This window comes from Arvicanthis niloticus, chromosome 1, assembly GCF_011762505.2.
Source record: "Arvicanthis niloticus isolate mArvNil1 chromosome 1, mArvNil1.pat.X, whole genome shotgun sequence".
In the NCBI taxonomy this organism is placed as follows: Eukaryota; Metazoa; Chordata; class Mammalia; order Rodentia; family Muridae; genus Arvicanthis; species Arvicanthis niloticus.
Window position 1 is genome coordinate 103,057,543 of NC_047658.1, and position 23,835 is coordinate 103,081,377.

Sequence of the window (23,835 nt, forward strand, 5' to 3'; positions counted from 1 at the left end):
TAGCCTAGCATGCTGCTTGACTATCAGAAAACAAGAAGCCACTGGGAATACCCAAGTGAGGGCTTTCTGGATTCCCTTAGCCCCTCAGCCTGGGCTGAGCTGGGGGACAGTGGGCAGGGAGGAACAGTCCCCACCTGAGGCTCTGAGGCTGGCTAGCTGAGCTTCTTCCCACATCTTTAAGTTTTCTAGAAACCCTGAAGAGAACTCCTCTTTACACTATAGGACCCAGGCTGTCAGATCCCCAGGTCACTCTTATCTAATGCCTCTGCTTCTTCTGTTCTGTCAGAACAGACTGGGAGGAGGGGATATTGTTCATCAACCACACCCCACAAGAATGCCAGAGCCTGAGTGATGCAAGAGCAGGAGCTTTCCATTTGCCACGGTAGCCCCAGTGTCCAGGAACTCTACAAGCCAAGCCCTGGGATCCTCCCTGAGACTCCTCTTGACTTGGGGTCCTTTTGCAGTCAGTGGGCTCTGAGAACAGAAACCATGCCAGAACTCGGTATGTTTGCTTCCAAACTATTTCCTTTCACTGGGGAGAAATAAAACAAAAAATGGCCTCTGAAGTGAGGGGGCTTCACTGCTTGGACTTGCCTGGCCTTTGCTGCTCATTTGTGTCAACTGAAGACTGGGAATTACCACCCTTACAAACTCTAGGCTAAAGGCAGGCTGGGAAGGTAGGGATGTTATGGTGGAGAAGGCCAGGCGACTCAGGGGGTCCTGCTTCTGCTCACCCCTGCCTGCCTACTCCCTGCTTCTGTGATTTTTTTCCTGTAGACATCTCTCCTAAGGTCTATTCTTACCCAACCGTCTTCTTCCATCTCTCTCTGGAGTCGTGTGTGGGAGGACAGTGAATCTTTCTCCATGGTGTTTGAAATCATTAATGCCATGCAAAGTTTGGCATGCCTACTATGTGCAGACACTAAAGAGAAAACCCATCTGTTTCTTGGAAAGCTCTACTGACTAACAGAGCGCATTCAAGGGTGTCCACAAAGAACCAGGCTCAATAGAAGCATGGCTGCTGTCATGCTCAGATCTGCACTGCCTCACCACCACGCTGCCCCAGCAGATCTCTGTGCTATGACATGTGCTGTCTTTGCACAGCAGAGTTCTGTCCTATATGGAAAACACCTCAATCTAGGTTGAGTCAGGAATCGGATGTCATGATAAACTTGATTGCTAAGCTTCCTCCTACGATGGGCTTAGCTTTGATGGGCATTTCTGGAACTGAGCAGTGTTAAGAAAATGGAGGGCTTTGCTTGACATTCTAAGAAAGGAGAGAGGAAGGAAGCAAAGGAGGAGGAAAGAGGGAAGGAGCAATGGCCAGGGTCAAGAGATATATCTGAATAAAAGAGAGTTAAGAAGTTTACTTCTGACCCCATCCCATCTCTGGGGCAACAACCACTTCCTCTCCATTTTCCCCAGCTCAGGCCAGTTTGGCTCTACAGTGAGCTTTGCTTGCTTGCTTTTGTTCTGTTTTAGCAGAGAACACATACATACAAACAAATACAAGAAAACAAATAATTTTCATGCTTGTGCTGAAGCAGTGCAAGACAGAGAGAAGAAAACATAAGTGGAATCCAGTGGAAATGGGAAAACCAGGCCACTCTATGGCCATTGGGGCACCCTGGGGAGGACAGTCAGCTGTCCAGGCTTCACTGTCCTGAGACTGTGGAGAAGGAACTTGTGCTGGTCCAGGTTCCTTGAGTAGCTTTTTCTGCCCATGTTCTATTGGTCTTGAGGTCTTGCTTGTTTGTGCTGGGCCTTATCTTTAAGTGACTCTGAGGAAGCTGGAGCCCATCATACACCCTTGTGGAGCACTCTGGTTATGTGGCTGCAGATGCTCTGCTACTTGTACTAGCTGGAATCTCTTAGAATATATAATACATAGGGAAGATGAGAGAATGGCCTAAGCCCCAATGTGGTCACCCTGTGACACTTAAAAGCTGAGCACCTCTGCTCTGCCATGGACCCTTCTGTCATGGGGACCATCACATTACAAGAGCATGGGATAACAACATGGTCTGACAAGTTCCTTGCCATGTTTTGTGTTGTGACACCCTGACTGCTACTTGCTTTCTTGTGTGTGGACTCCCCCTGACATCCCAGCACCGTGAAGTATTTCCAAACTGCTCTCAGAATCCCCCTGCAGTGTGCATTTTTGTTTGTTTGTTTGTTTGAACTTGATTCTTAGCTGGTTTTGTATGTGACTTGAGTCTGTACACAGTGTGAGGGCACAGACCAACACACTCATATGGCCTATGTGTCCCCTCAGAATCAACATCAGACCCATAGTCCTGGGGTACATTTGCTTGGGCTCTCAGCTTCGGGCTGGGTACTGTGAAAAAGCAAACCCTGCTTCTTTGGCAGCATCCAAGGTCTCAGAACAGTTCCACTCTGGGCTAGGGCTCGGAAAGGGGGTGGAAGGGGATAAAGTAAGACAATGAGGAAGAGAGCTGCCAAGGGCAGTGCTCAAGTGCCCAGCTCCAAAGAGTGTTGCTTCTCAGGCTGACAGAGTGGAGGTGATGGCAGTGGCCACTTCTGCTCTCAGAGTCTGGGTTAGGGAAACACCCATCAAAGGTGCAGTTCTGGCAACAGACTCCTTGACCTCCCTCTCTTTATTGCCAGCTAATAACAAAGTGCAAGCCAAGAAGCAAATTCATTGCAAATTGTATAAAAGTTTCGGGGCCAGAATGAAGCTGTTAAAAACCACATCTGTAAAAATGGTGTAATTATTATGGGTGGGTAAAAATCTGGCAAGAGTTATTTTCTTAAATAAGGCGTAAAGGGGAACAGATGTGGTGTAACTGACACCCCCCCCCAGCTTCACAAATTCTATGAAAAGAGAAAAATGGATCTGATTTTATCAGATTATCTTATTTATTTCAGCACAGCAGCCAGGAGGCCAGAAAAAAAAAAAATCCTGTTGTCTGTTCTTAGTCCTTTATAAAGAGAGGAGTCGACGGGAACTGGGCGAGACACTTCCAGGCGATACAGGCATGGCTGCCAATGAGCGAGGAGCATCTGTGGGGAACAGCAGGGAAAGTCGGAGAAGATTCAGTGACAGGAGGGGAGGTGACCATGACATCTAAGTAGAAAATCACAGGCACAAAGGAACATGGCGTTTGGGATCAAGTTGGAATGTGAAAAATGACCAAAGACAAAGACAGGCACTTTAAGTCTGGAAGTCATTACCTCCAAGTGAAGACAGCAGAATTCCACGTTGCTTGGTCAGTGTCTACAAGGGCTTTCCGTGGGGTTTGCTTTTTCCTTTTTTTTTTTTTTTTTTTTTTTTTGAGCTTAGCAACATAAATTTGTTGTCATTGATGTATTAAATACAATGGACACATGTTGGCAGGGAGGATGCAGCCAGAGCCTGGAAGGTATTAAGGGACAGCCTATGAAATAATCGCCTAAATGGGCCCACTGCAGGATCTTAATACCCCATGACAACATTCAATTGTCAAATTCTGCCAGAGTGTCCTACATGCTACGACAATTAAGCCAGAAATTCTTAAGTTTATTTTACCTCCACTCCTCCCCACCCCAAAAAAAACCTCCCTGTTAAGTTAAGAACAGGAAATGCCATCGAGCTGTGAGACTCTAAGCAAGAAATCAGAACCTAGAAGAAAAAGGGATGGCCTAGCATTTTATGAGACTTCTGCCATTAACTCTGTAATGAATGTCTTTCACCTCCCCTCGATAAAGAGGCAATGTGGGTTTTAATTGGACTTTTGGCTTTTCTTCATTTGATTTAAACCAAGGTAGAGTTTCAAACAATAACACCGAACACCTGGTTAACACATTAGATGGTATGGTGCAGTTGTAAATTGTGGTTTTAATAGTAGGTCTCTGGGGAATTTCAAAGGCCCTCATTGTTCTGTTTGGTAGATATTAGAGGGAAAAAAGAGAAAAATTTTGGACTATAAGAGCCACACACATGACTTTGGTCCAAGTCAGCTTATGAAATTTGATCATTTGACCCCACTGGGAGCCAGTTTTTGACTGAGACTCGTGATCACACGCTAGACTTTTTTTTTTTTTCTCCCAAAATCACTTTTCAAATAGAAACTCCCTGGTTCCATATTTCTAGGGCAACAGGGCCAGTGTCATGTCTAAGGATGAAGGTGAATTCTGCGCATGGTTACTCTAGTGTGTGTTCGCATACGCCAACAAACACATGCTCTTCCTGTGTGTTGGTGTGTGTGCAAGGGCAAGGGAGCGTTAGAGTAGTACTTCTCTTTCTTCCCCTTTCTAAAAAAAAAAAAAAACAAAAACAAAACAAAACAAATGAGGCTCTTTGGGCTGGAGTCTCAATCCTGCTGGCTACTTGTGGGTTTTCTTTTCCACTAGCCCCTTTCCACATCAGCAGGGGACTGGCCCTGCCTGGAAGCCTGAGGGGGTCCTCTCATATTTTAAAGTGACACTTTCCCAAATGCCTGAATGACTTTTGCCCTTCCCTTCCAGCTGTGGCCCCACCCCTGCCTTTGCCTCCTAATTCTCCAGGGCACATACTGAAAACAAAGCCGAAGGTCTTACTGCTTCCCTCTGACTGGAACCATGAACTTGGGGAAAATTGCCAACAGAGATGCCTTGGGAGTCACTGCTCTGCATAGCCTCCCTCCTGCCCACTTGGGCTTACCTACAGGGCCCCTCCCATACCTATTCTGGATACCAGACCAATAGGAGTCACTCTGGACAGGTCCTGAGGGAGACCATGCTGCCTGTAGTCCAGGATATCCCAAGGAAGAAAGGGAGGAGAAAGAATGGTCGCTAGGGAAGAAACAGCATAGAAACCTGTTATTTTAGGACAAAGGATTGAGAACTCAAGGCTGGCCGGGGCAGGCTGGGAGGCCCTTTCTCTGCTTTGTTCTGCTCACCATGCTGTGGCAAGAATGCAGAGACACTTCCCATTACCCTGTCCTGTTCTTGGGCTTTCCTGCCACTGCAGCTGTGAAACCAAGGGCCATGTTCTAAGTTCCAAGTATTCCTTCTGAAACATCTCTGTTTCTGGAAAGAAGAAAACAATAACAACAACTACAACCACCACCACCACCACCACCACAACAACAACAACAACCAGGGAACGAAGGTTATACTGTCCCCCTGAACAAAGCATTCAGATGTCAGCTGATCTAGGAAGGGGTGAGAGATATCTGAATGCCAACTACAGACATTTACCATATCTTTTATGCCCTGATCCTGTGCCTAGACATGCTTCCCTGCACACAGTAGATACTGTGCCTCACACACAGTAGGTGCTTATTAGTCAATCCCAGTGAGTGTGCATGCCGTACAGCAGGCTCAGTGCCTTGCACACAAAAAGTGCTATTCCTCATATACACAGTGGGCACTCTTTCCTTACACTCAGCAGCAAATGTCTCATACACAGTAGGCAAGGTACTTTGCACACATTAGGTACCTGCTGCCTCCACTGTAGTAGCGCCCAGGGCTTGCCAAGGGGATGTGTCAGGGTGCTACTGCTCTAGATGGAGCCTTTCTGCTTCACAGGAGAAATGGGACTTAAGCTTATAGGAAAAGTCATTGGGTTTTGTCATATCCTGCAGAGACCAGGAGCTCAGTATGGGAGTGCAAGGCAGTCAGACTAGAAGGGCAACTGTTGTATGACCAACATCCCCCTAGGCTCCTTCCTAAGTATCCTAAGTAATCCCTGATATCTTCCTCTCCTAGATGCTCAGCAGGGAGAGTCCAGCACAGCGGTGTGACCTCCCAGTGCAGTTCTTGCTAAGTTCTAGAGAACTAGCCCTCCTTCTGGACTGCCACATGGAAGTGGAGGCTGAGGCTGGGGAGGTTCCCACTGTCTTGTCAGCTCCAGGCCATAGCCACCCTGTCCTGGTTACTTCCACCTCCACAGAACTGAAGCCATCTTAAAATGCACGGTTTTCAGTTTGAGTCTTCAACGTTCGCTCCTCTTTGTTTTCTACTTTAGATTTTGCTGTGGGTAGATTGCCTGAGGGGCACAGGCCTGTCGTCCCAACTATTCTGGAGACTGAGATAGAATTACTCAGTTCAAGGCCAGCCTTGGCTACAGAGTGAATTAAAGAGCAGCCTAAGGAATCTAGTGAGAACCTGTCTGAAACTAAAAGTACGAGTGTTAAGTATATGAAGAGGTGCCCAGGGCTTGCCAAGGGGATATCTGAGAGTGTCACTGCTCCCATTGGGGCCTGGACTGTGGTCATTCTCACAGGAGAATGGGACTTAAGCTTATAGGGAAAGTCATTAGGTTTTGTCATATCCTGCAGAGAGACAAGGAACTCAGCATGGGAGAGCTCTGTAGTAGAGGCTCCTGTGAGGTCATACTAAAAACAAACAAAACAAAACAAAACAAAACTTTTCACCTGGGGTAGTGCTTCTGCTTAGGTTTTCTAGTCCTAAAAGAGGGGCTGTAATCATACTGTCCACAAGGCTAGGAAAAGATTCTTATGTGGTTTGAATCTGAACAGACCCAGACACAGTATCTCTATCCCAAGGGTTCAATAGATCTAGGCTGCTGGCCACACATACTCAGTGGCTATGCCTTGCCTTGGGCACAGTCAATGTCAGCAGGCAGGAGGCAGTATAACACCACCAGCATCCATTCATGGGCAGATGAAGTTCTCAGAGCCACTCACTAAACTGGCCACCTGATCATCTAGGTTCTGTTGACTTTTCATTGCAGGGCCCCCTCAGCTTGGAGTTGTTTCTTCCAAGATACCTAGTGGTTCTGGCTACTGTGAGTTCTCTTCTTGGGTCACTGTTTCTCTCCATAATGTTGAACATCTGGCCACTTGGGGATAGTCTATCCTGAACACCTGCTGATGTATAGTTTCCACTCAGCCATTGGTGTGATGTGAATATTGTATCGGCCCTACTGCTAGTTCTGGGCACTCAGGCTCAGGGGTAGCTTCAGCCCAAGATTTGCAGGATGAGTGATAATCTGGACAATTAGGACCAAAGCATGGAGGTGGGAGTATGTTTAAGAGAACAACCTGTAGCTCAGCTTCAACAACACAAAACTCCGTGGAACTCAGGAATAGGGAAGACCAGAAAGAGAGGGTGTTGCAGGATGCATGGGGTGGGTGACCCAAGCATAGTGACCTTACTTGGCAGGCAGTGATAGAGCCAAGGTTAGCTTAGGAACTATGTGCTTCTGTGAGACTTATGGCCAGGAAGAGCCTTGTAGTATCTCCTCCTAGAGGCCCATTTGATCGTGATGCCCTTGGCTGGGTCAGTGGCATCCCAGGCTGAAAGTGGGTGGCAAATAGCCAAGTGCACTATGGGAACTGAGCTCCTATCTGCTAAGGAACCTCCAGACACAGCCAGCAATGCTGCACAGGCCAACCTACCTTCCCTGGTTTCTGACAGGAAGGGGACTTGGGAGAAGCAATCATTGTTTTATCTCAGCAAAGAAAAACCACTATACTCATAATCCAAAGAGCAGCTAGCATGTATATCTTCTAGAAGTGAGGTTCCCAGGAGTTTCACTCAAAGTTCAATACAGTAGTTACTGTTGCCAGGGTCAAGGTCGAGTCTCAGCTACCATCTTCAGCCCAGTTTCTTGTTGTCATCTTTCCAACACCTCTCAGCCTTAGCTGAGGCAGCCAGGGCTCTACACTACAGGTCTCTTGTTTTGTTGTGTTATTGTTTTGTTTTGTTTCTAGCTTTTGCTTTCTTGCTTGTTTAAGACCAGTTGTCACTCAGTAGCTCAGGTCAGATTGAGCCCCGCTGTGTAGCCAGTATTAGTCTCAGACTTATGCATCTGGCAGGCTCTACAGTTTATAATAGGAAGCCCAGCCCTGGTCTCCCTGAAGGTTCAGGTCTTTTGCCTACTGCTCATGCCCTTGAGCTTCCTTGCCCTGGCCTTCAGCACCTATCTCGGGCTTCTTCCTTCAGCACCACATGAAGAGGTCTTGGAGACATCTGGACTTGTGTTTTCTTTCCTTTCTCATGGGTTTCTTTCCTCATGGGTATGGTCTGTCTATTGTCCCCTCACTAGAGCACATCCACTCTAGAAAGGCTGGCAGGTAGCCTCTTCTCTGTGTCAGGTGGCACCTGACATAGTGGTATGTCCCAGAGATGAGTCAACTTGGAAGGTGGAATATTAGCTCCTTCAGAGGAAGGGAAACTGAGTCTTGGCTGGGTTCAATGTTCAGCCTGGGACTTCACAGCTTCCACAACGAAGAGCCTGGTTGCAATCACTATTCGCCTGTCAAGCTAGTGTGCCACTTCACAGTGCTTATGCCCAGCGTAGGCATGGAGAGATCTGGAATGTCCTTCCCACTGGTGACATTCAGGTCCCCCCAGGCCTCCTAGGCCCTTTAGGTAGTGCCTTCATCCCAGGTCTTCCTGACAGTTGGGAAGGTCCCCTCAGATACTCACAGAGAAGCAGGACACAAGACAAGGTATATGACTGCCTTGCACGTGAGCACATCTCACTCCTCTTCTTGGGCATTTCACTAGTATCTTTTGTCTTTTTTTTCTCAAGGCTGTGATTGCTTCCAGGCGATGTTTTGGGCAACAGCACATTGCCTCACCTGTCTCGTTTCCCCACTTAGCAGATGAATTCCATGTAGGTCTGCAGGGCCTGTGGGGAGAAATGTGCCAATCCCCTGTGGCAGCAACACTGGGCGTTGGAAGGAGTGCAGCCCGAGCCAGCTGGCGGGGTGGATGCGATGGCACAGCGCAGAGGGGAGAGGTTTTGCGGACTACTTCAAGGCAGTTAATGAATCAGGTCGCCTCATTACCTCTACATGTGGCTTTTAAACACATATTTATTCTGCTCCAGCTCAACAGTTCCTCTCTAGGATACAGCCAGGACTGCTGAGTGTGCCTCTCCTAATGCTTCTTCTTTTCCTAGTCCATAACCTTACTCTCTCCCCTGCCTCTCTTTCCTTTCTGCTTCTTCCATCCTTTCCTCCTCTTCTTCCTCACAGCTGCTCTTCTTCTCTTTCTCCTACCCCTCTTTCTCCTCCTCTTCTTCTGCTTCTTCATAAAAGTAACCTTACCTCCCTCCTCCCCTTTATTCTCTTCTTTTCGAAGCATCTTTACTTCAATTAATCTACAGTGTCTCACCTGGCACTGAATAATAATATAAAACTCAGGGCTAATGAGTGCAATGGATTTTAGGAGTAGCAGCCAAGGGCCGATGTAGACACAGATTCCAACAATAGCCCAGGCCATACCTGGATCGGGTGCTCCTTCTTTATTTTCTGATCAGCCTTCTCCTGTCTGGGCCGAGATGAGGGAGGAGTGAGAGACTTCTTTGTGCAGTTGTCTTTCTTCCCACCATCTTCTAGGCTTGTCTGGTAGGTGCAGAGGCAACCAGGATGTACCTGAATGGCTGTACCATGCCAGGGAATTTAATTAAGAATACACACATTAGAATTTCAGTGGGATTGCCTATTTAATGTTACTTTATTAAGCCTTCTATCAAACACTTTTTATGTATATCAGTTGATACACAATTAATCTGTTCTCTTGTGAGGGGAAAAAAAAATAACACCGGAGGTGAATGGGAAGTGTCAGATGATCATAATTATAAGCGCTGTTCAGTTGGAGCACCTCTAGCCTACATCAGGGATGCTGTGCAGAGGCACTCCTCACAACAGCCCACCTCATTAGACTTGACCTTCCCAGCTGGGGATTTCATTGGTGTTTTTTTAATGGGTTTGTATACTGCAAATCACAACACCTTATGAAACCTCTTTGTAGCTGCAACAAAAGAGAGCACACCAGTTTACAAAAAAAAAGCCGCAGCTCTAGCTGGCAGGGTCCCCACCATAATGCGGGGAACTTCTCAGCCACTGGCTGGGGAGAGGCTGTACCCCCATGTCTTCGTCACAGAGATAAATGTCTTTCCTTGGCTTTGAAGCGCCTCTGCTCTGAGGAGTCACTGGCAGCCAAACAAGTAATTGCTGAGTTCTGATCGCGCTTCAGAGCCCAATGACTGCCCACTTAGAGGAGACCCTCCAAAGCCAAGAAAGAATCATCCCCAGTGCAGCCAAGGGCATCTTCCCACTGACAAGCTGGACAAACCAGTAGTGACCTTGGGTTGAAGCCAAGGAAGTACAGGTTACACAGGGCACATGAAGGTACAGGGGCCAGGTGGGGAGCCTCAGAAAGAACATGCCCGGTTATCTTCTTCTCTTTCCATTTGTGTTTGTAATAAACTCTCTCTCATACAATTAGCCTCAATTGTTTTTATATCTTCAGAGGCAATAATACAGGCAGCCTGGGGAATAGGGTAGTAATCCGTATACCTGTGTTCATTTACCCAAATCACTATGGTTACAGCCAGGGCAAACTGTTTACCACGAGGATGCGAGAGCCTCTTTCCAGTTCCTAATGACCTTTACTCCTTCAATAACATCAACAAGCCGGGGAGGCTGCCCACACCATTAAAACCAATTGCCTCTCAAGTTACTGAGGGACTCGAGCGCTTCCTCATTTATTTTTCTCATCTGATGTAGCTCACATGCCACTTCCTTGTCTTTAAAGAAGGGAAAAACTGTGGATTATTGATTTGCTGCTGAACAGAAGACCAACCTAAAAGCCCGGATGAATTGTCACTCATTATTGAAATTACTGAACACTAATTAAACTGGCAGCCCAAATCCCAGCAGGCCACACTCATCTGAAGCTGAGATTCAGACACTTGGGCAGTGAAAGAGAGAGAGAGAGAGAGAGAGAGAGAGAGAGAGAGAGAGAGAGAGAGAGAGAGAGAGAGCCTTAGCAACCACCAGGGTTGCAACATGCTTTCAATTGGTTTTTGCTTCTTAAAGACACACAGCCCTGTTTTCAGTGGTTCAGAGGGCCACTAACCACACACACGTGGAAGAGTCAGCCCAGGTCTTTTCCTTGTTCTTTGCAGAGATGGAGGAGCTCTGTTCCCTACTGAGAACAGAGCAAGCAGCCTGGGATACCTCCCTGAGAGCAGCAGGCAACCTCATACTGAGCACAAGGTCCCACTAGCACAGGCGAGGCTGGCAGTCCAGATGCCTTTGGTAGGGAGAAACTGAGTCACACTGGCCAAGAATGGCAGTGTGGGCTTCCCTGGAAGGAAACTGTGCCCCAGAGCATTTCAGTTCACAAATCTAATTCAGTTTCCAGATTATGCCAGGGCCTCTTTCAAGGCCCCACAAAAGCCACATAAATTATGCATGACCACTGGTAATCCTCCTCTGACTCTGCTTAAGCAGAAACCCCCACTTTGCTTAGTTTCAAAAGGGGAAGAGTCTGATCCAAGGCTGCAATCAAGAGTTAATGTCCCATGGTCACTGGAGAAACACAGCTAATTGGGCCTCAACTAGGCCCTGCAAGGAGCCAAAGTATATACGGTCAGGGGTCAGGAGGTGTCAGGGGGGAACTGTTGGCCAGTCATACTCAAGCAAGGCAAGTATCCAGTCTACTATACTGCCCCCCTCTCTCTTTCTGTGTGTATTTTCTTCCTTCCTTTTCTCATCTGTCATCTTTCTGCCTAGACACACACACACACACACACACACACACACACACACACACACACACACACACAATCTTTTCTCCAAAATAAAATTTCAAAATTTAGTTTTTATATGTAAGGACCCAAACCAGAAAATAACACACCGGTCCATCGACAGAAAAGGGGTCAAACAGACTGGTACTTATCTACACGGTGGAATGCCACTCAGCAAGGAGAAGGAGTAGTCTTTAAATCGTACGACAGACATGGTGCTCTCTTTAAAAGCAGAGTTGCTGGCTGCGCAGATGCTGCTCAGACATGAAGACCTGAGGTTGAATACCAGCACCCACATGGAGGGTCAGGTGTAGCAGGTGCATGTTTATCACTGCAGTGGCAGAGGGAGTAGATGCAGCTCACTGTGGGCCGAGAGAACACAAGCAGCAGACAGTTCTTTCTTCCAGCTCTGGAGGCTAAAAGTCCCAGGTGAAAGCGAGGTAGATCTTTTCCTGTGAGAACTCACTTCCTGGCTTACGATGGCCATGCTTTCCTAGGTGTGATCTTGTAAAAGGATCTAGTGTGTACTGGTGGGTGTATCTTCTTACTGTTAGAGCCAGGACCCAACGTTTTTATCTCATGAAACCCAAATTACTACCCTAGCTGCCCTTCTCCAAATATGGTCACACTGGGAACAAGGTCTTCAAGATATAAAATGTAGTTTCTAATGCATACATAAAGGTTAAGAGTTGTTATTGATTGTTATGAAAATATTGCCAGCCTTAGTTTTCTACAGTATCTCTACTCTTTTATTTTATTGTTATTTTTTCTATTCCCCTTTCATTCCCCATGTCCCATTCTTTTTTTTTTTTATCACTTTTTATTTTTTCTTTTTCCTTGTTATGATACATATCTCAGTTCTTTTAAAAGCAAGGACTTTCTGATTCTTGGTGTGTCTGAAGGTGTCACATTCTTAATCATGCTGGAGTCTCCAGCATGGAGACCTGTGGGCTCCTACTGGTCTTGCTCTGGCACCATGAAGATGGCATTCCATGTCCCAGCCTCTGCAATGCATGGTGCACACTTTGCCATCTTCACTGTGGTGACCTAGTAACAGCATCCATGTATCCTCTGGTACTCTGCCCATATGTGGTCCTGTGTCTAAGCATATGCTTTTTTGTTTGTGTGTTTTGGTTTGGTTTGGTCTGTCTCCCTCCATCCCTCTTCTTCTTCCTGAACCTCTCCCTTTCTCTTCTCCCTTAACCTGGACCTGCTCCAGCGCCACATCAGCATCTACTGTTTTCCATACATCTTTCCTCTCTGGTCCCTTGCCATTTTCCTGATTCTTTTAGTTAATTAACAACATCTCATTAACTACACATTATCTACTCTCCCATTTTTTTTCAGTCCCTGCTGTTTTCATTTTGCAAGTGTGTCTTCTTGTCCTATAGTCACCTCATCTTTTATCATAATTTTGTGTTCTTGTTCCATGTATACTAGTCTGTTTTTAACCTCTTGGAGACTTTAAAGTCCCTTGTGGTTTTCTCTGTTACCTGTTGTTCACACCCACACAACATTTCCTATCACACTGTGCATATTTTTGAAAGTTCCTCCAAACCCTGCATTAGGACACTGTCTTTATTGACCTTATCTGTGGCAGTCCATCCTCAGTGGTCACAGGTATCTCTTGCTTCAGCCACTACCACACAGTGTATCTCTAGAATCTCACAGGCCCTTCCCAACATGTATACAAAGCAGCAGGTGTGAGAATTTGAGGGATTTCACATTCCATTCAGCCATTCTGACAGCCGGGCATTGAGTTTCAGAAGAACAAAAACATCTTTGTTTCTACATGTGACAGATTCTGAGGTACTCTCTCTATCCCTCCTTCCACTGGCTCACATTAGTAACTGACTCATGGAAAGACCTCTGGGCTGCATCTCAGAAGGGGAGCCTTAGCCTTGCTAGCAGCCTCCTGCCCTAGGCTAGACCAAGCAGTTTGGTTAGAAAAAGTAAGGGCCTTTTGGATGTACCTCAGGCAGTTCCAAATGCCCTGAGATCCTGGTGTCCTCTTTGGGCCTGCTTTTAAGTACAATGAATCTTGGCCTCTGAGAAGAGTTTCTGGGCAAGCAGCTCATGAGAAGCACAATGCTGCTCCAGTCTTTAGATGTGGCAAGGAAGACATTACAGTATTCTTCCTCACAGTGCCATTCCTACATCCCTGAAGAATCCTGGGTAAGGGAACATTCTGGAATGTTCTCATATGTCCCTGAAGTCAAATCAAAGTGACACCAGGGAGTGACTGTTTTGCCACTTCTCTCATAAAATGTGCCCTACCTCTATGTCTAGTGATGGAGCAGTCAGATTATCTGGTTTCCCACAGAGATTATCCTGCTCAGTTGTAAGGAGTCTATATGTACAAGATAATCAAAATTCAAATACATGTGGACCTCTGATTTCAGTTGCTGTAGAGATGTCACCTGCTAAGTACTTTCTGGTTGCTGCAGGGGCCAAGGGAAGAGGGTACACCTCATCTCACCATCTTCTAAGAATGTTTCTCAAGGTCTCTAGATAGAATCTGAGGAATCAATCAACCTTAGTTCTAAACTAAGAATTGCTGCAGGATGGGCCATGCAGTTAAATAATCAGAGTTAGACATGTAGCTGACCCAGGAAGTGCTTTCTAAGAGACACAGCTTACCCTGGAAGAGCTTTCTTAAGTATATAGTTTAAGAATTAAGATAAAGGAGGCAATGGAAAAACTGGAAGAGCCAGAGGTTGTGGACAGCTCCAAGGAAACAGCATTTTTCAGACACAATAGGGTCTGGAACATAGGATCTCACAGAGATTGAGACAGTTCACATAAGACCTACACAAGCTTAGACAGGCAAAATGCCAGCAGGAAGACAAGAAAGTGGCCATGAAGCCCCACCCCTAACCAAGAAGCTATTTGAGATAGCTGTTGGGAAAGGGAAAATCAGTTTTCTTCAATGGAGTAACACTAGGAATATTAAGAACACTCTAGGACAGGCTCCTGCCCAAGAATGGTTGTGTGTGCATGTGTCATCTTTAAGAGACAGAAAAAATTATGAAACTGTATGGGAGTGTCTGCAAGGAGTGGGGGAAGGGGAAATAATATGGCCAAAATATATTGTATAAACTTTTTAAAAATAAAAATTTAAGAGATAAAGTACAGCTACTGTGTGTAGTGTTTAGAGATGCCTAAAGAACCCATTATTCAGGCACTTGATCCAAAAGACTTAAATATAATCTTGGAGCTTCTCAGATCATTAGACGTTCAGCTCTGCAGTGGTATCCAGGTCCTGGGGATGAGCCAGGCAACATAGGAGCATGCTCTAGGCCAGTGCACAGTCCTCCCAATCCCTTGATAGCTCTGTGCTTGGGTTGCAGGCTTGCTCCTTTCTCCTGGTCAGGCACAGTGACTATAAAGATGGTTGGGGTCTCCATGTGGGTGGTATCACCAGCTGCCATGTAAAGTCTCTCCTCATCAGATCTAGTGCTGGGAGGTATTTGAGAGCCAGACCCTTCTTCTCTGTGTTAGAAATCACATCCTTTGAAAGGGCTTCTGTAGTTCCTACATCCTTCATGGCTGCTGTGTGTGCATATGTGCTGTGTGCTGTGTATATATGTGCGTGTGTGTGTGTGCATGTGTGTTTACATGCATATGAAGGCCTAAGAACCCCTGCCCCATCCCCAAGACAACCACAGAAACCACAGGTGTCATCTACTGGAATGCTATCCACCCCTTTCAGTATGGACTTTCTCATTGGTCCAGACCTCACTAATTAGGCCAGACTGGCTGGCTAATGAGCCACAGGGATGCTCTTGTTTCTACCTTCCCAGTATTGGTATTACAAGCACACAACACCACACCCAGCATTTTGCATGGCTTCTGGGCATTAAACTTGGGTCCTTACATTTTCAAGCACTTTATTGACTGAGCCACCTCTCTATCATCCCCTTATGATTGCTCTTTACTGTAGAGAAAAAGGGCAGATTTTCAGAGACAGCACAGAATAGAAGAAATAGTTTAGAGAAAAACATGCTGGTCTTTCTAGAGAAAGGAGAGAGACTGAGGGATTCTTATGGGTCCCAAGAGACCTGAAGATTATAAAAAGCAATATTAAAAACTTTCCCAGGGTTCTTCAGAGAACTTATGGATATGACCAGAGCTTGGCCAGATGAAGTGTGCTGACTGACATGCACACTGATACTATTGAACTAGGGAAAAGAGGTCTCATGTGACTGCTGTCACAGCCCAGAGTTCTCCAGACTCCAAGAAGGGGATGGAGGGAAAGGTATAGAGGCCTGTCTAGAGCCCAAACAGCAGGAGCAGCAGCCGCAGCCGCAGCCGCAGCCACAGCCGCAGCAGCAGCAGCAGCAGCAGCAGCAGCAGCAGCAACAGAATTCCAAACCATGTTGTTGCTGGCAAGGCCATGGGCAAGCTGTGTTTGGTAATGTGCCCCACACAGGGCTGGCTGGTGTGCTTCCTTACCCCATTGGAGTCGCTGCATGCCTCGCTCAAGGTCATGTGTCTGTGTCAGGATTGTATGCAGTGCCCATAGTACTCCTTAGGGTCGTAGGAGCTGTCCACGATTTATTACCCTGGGGCCATCCTGCAGCAAGTCCTAGTTTCTGCTTTAATCTATATCTGTTTTCACCCTGGTCTTCATTAGTCAGGGCAAGATTCTGAATTAGAGGGAGAACCTTGACTTCTTTCCCACAAGGCCATGCACAGGTCAGACCTCTCTTGGCAACGTCCCTGGACACACTGACATGATTAGAAGCTGCAGGCTTGAACTTTGAAAGCTGTGTTTCCAAGGACATCTGCACATGGAGGTTTCAAAGGAACAGGTATGCCTGTTCACACTTATAGACAGCATGCCTTTGCTCAGCCTACAGCCTTCTATACAGTCATTGTATGGCCATTGCTGGGACAACCAGGATGTTAGAAACCATGGAGGACCTATTTAGACCAGGAACCTGGGCACATCTCTTTTGCAATTGTATTGCTTTTACTGAATCCTCCTCAGGGAGGGGAGAGCACATTTCAGGAAGTTAGTAGGACAGGGCCTTCAGGGGCCTGATCCCTACTGTATGTATTTGGATGATGGTGAGAAGGACCTGGCCTTTCCTAGTCTAGGCTGAGCTAAATGAGGCTATAAGTGAGGCAGAAAACAATAGGCTTATACCCATAACCAGTGCTGTCCAATAAAAAGATAATACAGTATGGAGGCATGTATCTATAATCCCAGCACTCAGGAGACTGAGGCCGTGTTAGCATGAGTTTGAGACCAACTGGACTACATTGCAAGTTCCAGGCTAACCTGAGCTATACTGTGAGAACCTATCTCTGAATGAATGAATGAATGAATGAATGAATGAATGTGATATGAGTCATCTACACACCTATGTAACTTAATAATTTTAAGAGCTACTACACTAAATTATAAGAAAACCAGTTTATATTAATTTTAGATGCTATTTGCTCCAACAAAGATGATTTTTACTATAACAGAAACACAATCCCTGTAAAGTTATTGATAAGGTGTTCTTGTATCTTTGTGAGTCTTTGGATTTTCTGCCCTCCCAGATCCTGCTCTCAGGTCCTGCCTTTAGCCAGCCTCAGGGAAGTATGCAGCAGTGGCCCCGTGGCAGCTGCTCTAAGGAATTCTGTGGTCAGCAGGCTCCATGGATGCAGAAGCTTCCAAGGTTTCTCCGTGGACTCCTGATGATATGGGTGATGTCACACATAGGTGTGGGCTGGTATAACGTGTTGGCTACCTGCACCTGCTCCTTTTTCCATGGATCAGTGTTGTGACTCACAGAGGAAGTTCTTGCAGAGGTCTCTAAATTTCATCTTTTTGATTAACCAAACATTTCCCAAGTTTGTTGGGCCACAAAAAAAACCTGCTAATTTTGCGTAGAATGTAGGTCTACATTGTGATTACAGAGACCAAGGCTGGGGAGAGCCATGTGCAGGCATGGTGGTCATTGTATCTGCAGCTGCTATAGTCCCTTCTCACAGGAAGCCTGAACTGGCTCTTACAAGCAATGATAACGTGATTCTCCCTATACAACCCTATAGAACAAATGTACCCAAAAGATTAGGACACAGTGCCCAGACAAGGCAACCACATAGCAGCAGGAGAAGTAATAGGACTCTGGGGGCCTGATGGGGGCTGGAGAATGGCAGTCTCCTATAAGCCTGCTGTGATCATGGACAAAAGTCCAGCAAGCACATTCAGATACCTGTGTGAGCTCAAAGAGGTAAATTTGTATGGCTTCACCCCCTGAGGCTCTCCCTCAATGCAGTGTTTGCATTTCAGTTGGAATAGAATCTCCGGATTCACATTCAGTGCTTGCTGAGTTTGCCTGTGATTGGGTTTTGTATGGGGCTGTGACATAGACCAAATTCTAGATATTTCTAGTTTTGCTTTTGCAGACAGGAAAGAAAAACAAGAGAAGACACTGCTTAGTTACCATGCCCTCCCTTACATCTGAATGCTTGCCGGCCCTCCTGGCTTCTCTTTCACCCACCCATTAATGAGAAATGAGCCACCCATGGAAGCCACTGACACTGAGGGAAGCCACTAAATTTTGCCTAGGGAAGAGCTGCATGTCTGGTGACCATTAAACCCCAACTGTGGCTGACTAGGTGACATCATTGAGCCTGGGGACTTTAGAGGGTGCCTCATGGCTGACAGGGCTGGCTGACTCTTGGACGATAATGAACACACAGGACCAAAAGATACTGTCCCCCAGTAAAAACCTTCCACAAACAACCAATAAAAGTTTAAACTGTGTTGAAGTTCCAACGACTAGACAAAAGGTATAAAATAGAAACTGCCTTTCATTTGAGCAGGAACTGGGGTTGTGATTTATGTGTGGAGGGAGAAGGTTCTGGGTATCTGGGGCTGGGTAAGACTCCAGTTTTCCTGGTGAGAGGCTAAAAGAAGGGTACTGCTCAGAAGGAACCAGCCCCAGTACAGTAGGTACATTCAGAGAAGCAAGGGGTGCCCTTTCTTGCAGCCCAGTTTGTTCTTTGCATCTTATCCTTAGAGCAGGCCCTTGAAAGATAAAACCCATGAAAGAAAGAGGCCGCAGAGTTGGGATATTTGGGAAAGCACCCAGGGGACCAGCTAAATGGGACCCAGACTTTCTGGAAAGTGAGATTAGCATCCAGGGAATAAGAGTCTATTTCAAGCCTAGGAAATATGAAGAGGGAAAGAGGGAGGGAGGGGGAGGGAGAGGGATCTCTGAATGAGAAGTGGGATAAGAATTTTGTGTGAGACAGAAGTCAGAGAAGGAATCTGACTGCAACAGAAGTCAGTCTTCCAGTGTCTCCTCCTCCACACAGATCCCTGAACAGTTTCTGGAACCTTCTTTTGATATTTTATCTCTGCTTTCTTTCCCACCAAATAGAATTTCTGTTCAGAGGGCCGCACACAACCTAGAACAAATCCCCGTTCCTTCCCATTCAGGAACACAGTGCTGTGACATAGGCATTTTAATTGTATTTTGTTTTGTGTAGACATCAGGTCTCATAACCCAGGCTGGCCTGAAACTCTCTGTGAAGTCCTGGCTAGCTTTGAACTCATAGCAATTTCTGTACCTTAGCTACCGAGCACTGGGAGCACGAGCTTGCCTCACTACTCCAAGCAACACACGTGCTTCGATGACGTGAACTGGGGCTCAGAAAATGTGCAACACAGCTTTTATGTTAAATTTGACAAAATGCTGATGTCCTGTGTTCCCCAGAAACAGGAACTGGGGCTGCCAAAAACAGTGCAGCTATGAGGAAGGAAGAGAGACACCTTCTTTAAAGTGTTTCTTGCAGCAAAATGGAGCCACCAAAGCCTTGCTTCGCCACGCCAGAGCACCCCTCTGGCCCGCTTGCCAGAGTCCACTTTCATTCCTGTTGTTGACTCTCAGGCTTGGCTGTGTTCTGAAAATCAACAAACACTGAGCCAAGAAGCATGCGCCTCATTTTATCAAATGGTACCCGGCTTGGTAATGGCCTCCCCAGATAATTCGCGCTGATCTGTGGTGATGACCAGGGGGACAGCAATGATTGTCATGTTAGTAAAAAAAATCAAAACAATCATGTTACGTCAGTTCTACCATTAAAAGACTTGCTTCTCTGCAAATTTTTGCGCTCAGTAATTAATACTCTGGGGCTTGTGGTTTCCAAGCCGGCTCTCCAGGCACAGAGATGCCACTCACCTGATAATTATTTCAGGAGACCATGCACGAATGGATGTGATTGACAAATGCAGGATTGCTGTAATTGCCTCAAGCGGAGTCGGTGAGAAAAGGAGAAAGAAAGAGGGGAGTTAACTAGTTGTATGCTTACCTATCAGATGGGAGGGCAGCAGCAGAGAGGCGCCACGGTGTTGCAAGACACCTGACGGCTGTACTAATCGACTCACAAGACAGGAGCTGGCAGTCTGCACGAGGCAGTGTCCTGACACACGTCTTAACTGGAACTATGTCCAGGGCTGGAGTTTTATGTGGATCACTCAAAGCTGTTGTTGCTGTGTGCATGGTCCCCCAAGAGACTAGTGGGACCACAGCCCACATGACCTGCTTAATCCAAAGCAGGGAACTTGGGAAAATCCCTGAAGAACGTGATTCAAAAGCTACGAATGGTGGTAGTTTCTCCCATCGTTAGACATAGCTTTGGCGCCTAAGCCAGGTTCTGCTGCCGTGGCTCACCTCTCCTGGCTCAGAAGCATCAAGCTCAGAGGAAGCAGGCATGGGTCTCCTAACAGAGAGATGTGTATACCTGCACACTGGATTCAAAGAGTTGCAGAGAAGCCCTTGTTCTTGATTGGCTACTCCGATTCCTATAAACATGTGCAAATAATTTGTCAAGATTGTGTGAAATTGGGCACATTTTGCATAATTTGTATTTTTTTTTCTTTCTCACATCTCTGCCTGGTAGCAGAACACCCTCTCTGAAATCTAGGCTGCTCCATGCGCTATGTAGGTGTCAGGGCCCAACTCTGGAGGTGCCCATCAGGTATCAAGAATTGTGCAGACACAGGCCTGTCCACAACCCTTCTATGGCCTCTGTGTGTCATTCACATCTATGGATGGGGGACGATCCAGGTCTGTGCAATTTGGCTAATATTTGGCTCGCTATTTTAAAATGTACTTGAACACCTGGCATTTAGTGAGCATTTGCTAAGTGGAAAGGAAAATCAAGCCAGCAAAGTAGAGACAATGCTGGGATCAGATGCGATAAGCGGGCTCGATGGCTGGCTTGCTCCTGACTTAGGTAACAGCTTAATCTCTCTGAGTTGAAGAGCCTCATTAAGCATATGGTTTAGTTTGCTTTGGGAAGTGGAAAATGAAGGCATCAGAGATGGTTGGTCAAATTGATTTTCTTAGAGCCAGAGTGACCCGCTCTTGACATTCAGGAGTGAGAGTAAGCGGTAAGAAAACTCCAGAGAACTGAGGCTCCTCTATGCATGGACCACCTAGGGACTCCTTCGGTGATGGGTGCTTCAAGTCACAGCTCAAGATTTGCATTATGACAAGCTTGTCGTCTGCTTTTATTTAACATAGTGTGTTTGTGTGCTCACCAGTTCATATGTGTGTACATGTGTGTACATGCACAAAAGCGTGGAGGCCAGAGGAAAGTTCTAGCTTTCCTTCCTTAGATGCCATCGACTTTTAAAGAAAATAATTTAATTTAATTAGATTTAAAAATTTTTAAGATAAGATTTCTCATCTGCCTGGATCTTGATGATGAATACTCTAGGCCTGCTAGCCCCAGGATCCACCTGTCCCCTCATCCCGGTCACTGGACTATAAGCAGCTAGGCATCTTTATACAGGCCCTGGGGATCAAAACCATATCCTCATGCTTTTAAAAAAGAGCATTTACCAAATAAACCATCTCCCTAGACCTTTGTAGTTTCAAAGGCTGATTAATGTTGAATTTACCAGACAGACCACACTTCCTAGCTACCCACGCTCAGTGAGAGCTCAGGTGAAACCAGTCTCCTGAAGGGCAGTTTTATACAAAAACCCACTCTGCCCTGAAAATCCTTCTGCTTCTTGCTTTTCAGATTGTGACTTATATCACACAAGTATTTTCAGATCCTAGGAACTTCCTGTCAAGTGTGTACCCTGAAGGTCATGGTGACATACATTTTCCCAGCATCCTTTGAAAAGGCCAGCTGCATCCTTCCCCCATAAGGATTTTATTAACATCACAGGTAGATGTGATGTTACCCGTTATTAACATCACCAGTAAATTGTGTCTCAAAATTTATTCACATTTACATGTTTTTGTATCTAGTTGACACTGAGTATTTATTTTTTCCCATTTATCAGTTACATGTGTTTTACTGTCAGTGAATTATTTGTAGCTTTTGTCCATTTATTATATTAAGTGTAATGTTCAAAAATTCTTCCTTATTCATGATCACTTTTTTTGTACATTAGGTTAATATTGGGTCATATTTACCACAATTATTTTCACCCCACTTATTTGTTGTTTGACATTTTCAGTGTGTGTGTGTATGTGTGTGTGTGTGTGTGTGTGTGAGAGAGAGAGAGAGAGAGAGAGAGAGAGACAGAGACACAGACACAGACAGAGACACAGACACAGAGAGACAGAGACACAGAGAGAAAGACAGAAGCAGACAGAGACAGAGGGGCACAGAGAGACAGAGGGACACAGAGAGACAGAGACACAGAGAGAAAGACAGACAGAGACAAACAGAGGGAGAGAGACAGACAGAGGATTGGACAATGGGGATATGGAAGTCTATGTGCCAAGAGTATGCTGGGTGACCTCACTTGTTGGCCCTCACCTTCTATCTTGTTCGACACAGGCTCTTCTTGTTTCTTACATCCAGGGCAAGCTATGCTGGCTGCCCTGTGAGCTTCCTTGCCTTCTCTTGTTCTCTTGTTTCTACTGGCCATTTCTGGGACCACAGAAGCACCCTACTGCAACCAGCTGTGCCTGGGATCAAATTCTGGTCCTCGCTCTTGGATGTGGTAAATGATTTACACCTTAAGCCACTTCTGAAGTCCTCTTGTTTGACTTTTAAAGGTTTTTAAAATGTGTTTGGTATTCAAAGCAGGGCAGGGTATTCAGCATGACTACCACAAGTATTAAGACTCTGACAGAGATGCTGGGAGAAGAGGCTACAATGAGTAGGATGCTGAGGATCAGGGCCTCAAGGATATGACAAGTCTGGCTAAGGGCCTGACTGGACCCTCCCCCAATCCATGATGCCTCTGTGCATACATGACATGGACAGGTTTTCCAGTTGGAACTTATGTAGATTGCCCAGTTGGTCTTTTGTTTGTTTTTCCTTTCCAACATAAATAATTTGGCGTGGTTTCTACACAACCATTTATCATTGCTTCTGGGTTATTAACACTCAAACTCAGGGGCATTTCTGTATATGCCATGGCTTTGAGGCAATGACTGAAAAATAATTAAAAGGCTCTCACACCATCAGTGATTGCCCCCGGACACCAGAACTGTGACTGGCTAGGCTTTGGTGACCGTTGCCACTTTAAAGGCTAAATTATATATTTTTATTAGTTGCCTGCTATTTTGTTCCTCATTCCTCTACAACTCTCAGAAGAATACCATCTGGACTCAGTAATTTATTACAATTTAATTTCTCAATTTGTTCCATCACCTCTTTTCTTGATATTTCTATCAGCAAAGTCCTCTCACTCCAGTGACAGGATGCTGGATACCAATAGCCTGGGAAGAGGGTCTGCTGCCCAGGATGAAGCCAGCACTGGGCTACCTTCTAGGGTTTCTCTTGGAACAATGGCATGCCCTGCTCAACTATAGTCCTGAGGACCTGAATCTCTGCAACAGCCTTGGGAAGATGAGCAGCATTGGCTGCAGGTTAATCAGCAGCAGCTTTGTTTTCCCCATGTAGATTACAACAGTGTGTGGTCTAGCGTTCCCTTTCATCCTTTGTGTTCAGGTAATACATTTCAATACAAATCTTAGACCTGTGGCTAAATATGCATGAAGCCAACACACACCACAAAAAAAAAAAAAAAAAAAAAAAAAAAAAAAAAAAAAAAAAAAAAAGACAATTCGAATCTCTCTTCATGAAGCTTGCTTTCTCCAATGCAACAGGAACAGAATTCTCTTTGGGTTTTGGATGGCAGCATAGTCCCACATGAATCTAGGGAAGAGGTGTCTGGGGCAGCATTAAGACAAACCCAGAGTACTGAGGCTCCTGACCCCAATATCCCAGTCCCACAGTCGTCAAGGGTGCAAGGCCAGTCCTGAGGGAATCAGTGCCTTTGAGTCCCACATAGTCTCTAGAAGGAGGGCAGATGGCTCAGAGATAGTCTTCCTAGGTTAGGATGTGACAGTTGGGCAGAA

The 23,835-nt window shown here is 46.0% G+C and overlaps 1 long non-coding RNA gene across 3 annotated transcripts; it reads right to left on the reverse strand.

Moving 5' to 3' along the window:
- Window positions 1-2,861: 2,861 nt before the first annotated feature.
- Window positions 2,862-10,752, reverse strand: LOC143434219 (uncharacterized). 3 transcript variants are annotated; one of them, XR_013103562.1, is made up of 4 exons: window positions 10,046-10,752; window positions 9,183-9,340; window positions 4,663-4,773; window positions 2,862-3,376 (listed from the first exon to the last, which is right to left on the reverse strand). It is a non-coding gene; the product is annotated as an uncharacterized LOC143434219 (long non-coding RNA). The 3 variants fall into 3 exon arrangements; XR_013103563.1 differs by having other exon boundaries at window positions 2,862-3,024; window positions 3,196-4,773; XR_013103559.1 differs by having other exon boundaries at window positions 2,862-4,773.
- Between the last annotated feature and the right edge of the window lie 13,083 nt (window positions 10,753-23,835).